The sequence below is a fragment of the Arachis ipaensis genome, chromosome B10 (genome assembly GCF_059453495.1).
Source record: "Arachis ipaensis isolate K30076 ecotype BB chromosome B10, ASM5945349v1, whole genome shotgun sequence".
Classification (NCBI taxonomy): domain Eukaryota; kingdom Viridiplantae; phylum Streptophyta; class Magnoliopsida; order Fabales; family Fabaceae; genus Arachis; species Arachis ipaensis.
The window spans coordinates 59,267,817-59,271,859 of NC_142435.1; positions in this window are offsets into that span (position 1 = coordinate 59,267,817).

Below are 4,043 nucleotides of genomic sequence, written 5' to 3' on the forward strand. Positions count from 1 at the left end.
AAATGCCACAGACACATAATTGGGTGAACCTTTTTAGATTGTGTCTCAGCTTTGCTAAAGTCCCCAATTAGAGGTGTCAAGGGTTCTTAAGCACACTCTTCTTTTGCTTTGGACCTTGACTTTAACCGCTCAGTCTCAAGTTTTCACTTGACACCTTCACGCCACAAGCACATGGTTAGGGACAGCTTGGTTTAGCCGCTTAGGCCAGGATTTTATTCCTTTAGGCCCTCCTATCAACTGATGCTCAAAGCCTTGGGATCCTTTTTATTTACCCTTGCCTTTTGGTTTTAAGGGCTATTGGCTTTTTGCTCTTGCCTTTTGGTTAAGAGCTTTGGCTTTTTCTGCTTGCTTTCTCTTTTTCTTTCTCTATATTTTTTTTTCTTTTTTTTTTCTGCAAGCTTTGTTCTTTGCTGCTTTTTCTTGCTTCAAGAATCATTTTTATGATTTTTCAGATTATCAATAACATGTCTCATGTTCATCATTCTTTCAAGAGCCAACATATTTAACAGTCTTAAACATCAAATTCAAAAGACATATGCACTGTTCAAGCATTCATTCAGAAGACAAAAAGCATTGCCACCACATGTAAATAATTAGAATTTTTCTTGTTAAAAACTCGAAATTTGTTGCCTCTTATTCTGAAGATCTACTATTTTATTCATGTTTGCTGATGATGAGAAAAATAAATTATAACTTAATTGAAATTAAGATCAAAATAGGTATGCTAATTACTACTACTTATATCTACTTTCTAAGGTAAACTCCTATAATGACAACTATCACAGAGTTAAAGCAAAAATTAGAATTTAACAACCTTTGTTCTGGGAAGTGGATGTTCCTCTAATCTGCGGGGTGCTTGGTCCTTCAAGAGATAATTTCTGGCACTTCAATTCCCTTAAATCACGCCCTTGCTCCTCCTGTTCTTTAAGCATATAGCAAAGAATGCTACTTTGTTCCTTCTGTTCTTTCTTTATTTGTTCCATAGCTTCTTGCATCTTGGTAATAGATGTTTCAAGATACTCCCAGTATTCAGATTGAGGGATTTCTGAGAGAAATTCCTGTGTTTTCTTCTTGATGGGGTCATCCTGTGCTTGTTGTTTTTCCATTGATGCTTTGGTGATTGGCCGCTCAACTGAGATATACTCAGTTATTCCCATCCTTACTCCAGCGTCCTCGCAGAGCATAGAAATCAAGCTTGGATAAGCCAGCCTGGCATCTTTGGAATTTTTGTTTGCAATTTTATAAAATTCAGTTGAAATCAGTTGATGAACTTCCACTTCTTTTCCCATCATGATGCAATGGATCATCACTGCTCTTCTAATAGTGACTTTAGAACGGTTGCTAGGGGGCAGCAGAGAATGCCCAATGAAGTCCAGACATCCTCTGGTGACTGGTTTGAGATCTTCTCTTTTGAGTTGATTTGGGACACCCTTCGTGCTGGTGGTCCACCTGGCTCCAGGGATACATATATCCTCTAGAATCTTATCCAGGCCCTTGTCTGTTTGCCACATATTAGCATAAAACTCCTGGACCATATTCCTTCCCACTTTTGTTTCAGGATTAGCTAGGATCTCCCAGTTCCTGATTCGGATTTGCTCCTGGATCTCCGGATATTCGTCTTCTTTCAGATCCAATCTAACTTCCGGGATCACTGATCTTAGACCCATTATTTTGTAATAATGGTCTGAATGTTCTTTAGTTAAGAACTTCCCTTGATTCCAAAGTGATTTTGGAACGCTCTCTTTCTTGCCTCTTGGAGTGGGTTGTTTTCCTTTAGGAGCCATGATCTTAGTGATCACGGATAGGCACACCAAACTTAGAGGTTTGCTTGTTCTCAAGCAAAAAGAAAAGAAAGGAGAGGGAGAGAAGGAGAGCTAGGTGCAATTGTGGATGGGAGGGGAGGGAGGCCGAACCCATATTTGATGGGAGAGGGGGGTGGGTTTTTCGAAAATACAAAGAAAGATAAGATAGAAGATATGATTTAAAATTGAAAAGATATGAAAGATATTTGAAAAAGATAGATTTGGATTTTTGAAAAAGATAGTATGGAGATTTGAAAAAGATATTGATTAGTTGAAAAGATTTTAGAAATCAGGGTTTGTAACATGTTTATGCAAGAAATCATGAATTGAAACATAAAAATTGAGATTAAAATGAAAAATATAAAGAGAAAACGAATTCACCTCCTCCCCACCATCCTGGCGTTTGAACGCCCAAACGCTGCATGTTTTGGGCGTTCAACACCCAAATGCTGCCTCTCCTGGGCGTTCAACGCCCAGCTATTGCTTCTTTCTGGCGTTGAATGCCAGGAACTCCTTTGTCACTGGGCGTTTTTCTGAACGCCCAGGATGCTGTAAATCTGGTGTTAAACGCCCAGAAGGAGCTTCCTTCTGGCGTTCAACGCCCAGAAGATGCTTCTTTCTGGTGTTTAACGCCCAGATGGCAGTCCTTACTAGCGTTCAACGCCCAGTGGATGCTTCTTTTGGGCGTTGAACGCCCAAAACAGACTCTTACTGGCGTTTTCTTGCCAGTGATCTCTTTTTTTCTGTTTTGTGTGCAGAATCCTTCTGTAACTCTGTGAACTTATACAATTGACTCTTTACCTTGGTATCAGTGAACTTTATATAAACAAATAAAATCAAGAATAGGGCAAAATGCTTAGAGGAAGTGATGCCCCATGGCTGGGTTGCCTCCCAGCAAGCGCTTCTTTATTGTCTTTACCTGTACCTTGCTGAGCTTTTAATCTAGCTTCAACCTTGAGCACTCTTGCTCAACATTGCCTTCAAGATAGTGCTTGATTCTCTGTCCATTAAAAATGAACTTCTTATCAGAATCAATATCTTGAAGCTCCACATAACCATATGGTGATACACTTGTAATCACATATGGTTCCCTCTACCGGGACTTCAGTTTCCCCGGGAATAGCCTGAGCCTAGAGTTAAACAACAAAACCTTTTGTCCTGGTTCAAAGATTATAGATGACAGCTTTCTGTCATGCTATTTTTTTTATTTTTCTTTATAAAGCTTGGCATTTTCGAAAGCAGTGAATCTGAATTCCTCTAGCTCATTTAGCTGGAGCAATCTTTTTTCTCCAGCTAATTTGGCATCAAAGTTTAGGAATCTGATTGCCCAGTAGGCTTTATGTTCCATTTCCACGGGCAGGTGGCATGCCTTACCATACACAAGTTGGTATGGAGAGGTCCCTATAGGAGTCTTGAATGCTGTTCTGTAAGCCCACAGAGCATCATCCAAGCTTCGTGCCCAATCCTTTCTACGGGTACTTACAGTCCGTTCCAGGATTCTTTTTAGTTCTCTGTTATAGACTTCAGCTTGCCCATTTGTCTGTGGATGGTATGGAGTCGCCACCTTGTGGCGAATCCCATACCGGACCATGGCAGAGTAAAGCTGTTTGTTGCAGAAGTGAGTGCCCCCATCACTGATTAGTATCCTGGGGACACCAAACCTGCTGAATATATGTTTCTGGAGAAATTTCAGCACTGTTTTAGTATCATTGGTGGGTGTGGCAATGGCCTCAACCCATTTTGATACATAGTCAACTGCCACCAGAATATAAGTGTTTGAGTATGATGGTGGGAAAGGCCCCATGAAATCAATACCCAATACATCAAACAACTCAATCTCCAAGATTCCTTGTTGAGACATGGCGTAACTGTGAGGCAAATTACCAGCTCTCTGGCAACTGTCACAGCTACGTACAAACTCTCGGGAATCTCTGTAGATTGTAGGCCAGTAGAAGCCACATTGGAGGACCTTGGTGGCTGTTCGCTCACCTCCGAAATGACCTCCATATTGTGACCCAAGGCAATGCCATAGGATCCTTTGTGCTTCTTCTTTAGGTACACACCTACGGATTATGCCATCTGCACATCTCTTAAAGAGATAGGGTTCATCCCACAAGTAGTACTTTGCATCAGTAATTAATTTTTTCTTTTGTTGCCTGCTGTACTCCTTGGGAATGAACCTTGCAGCTTTGTAGTTTGCAATGTCTGCAAACCATGGTGTTTCCTGAATGGCAAACAAAT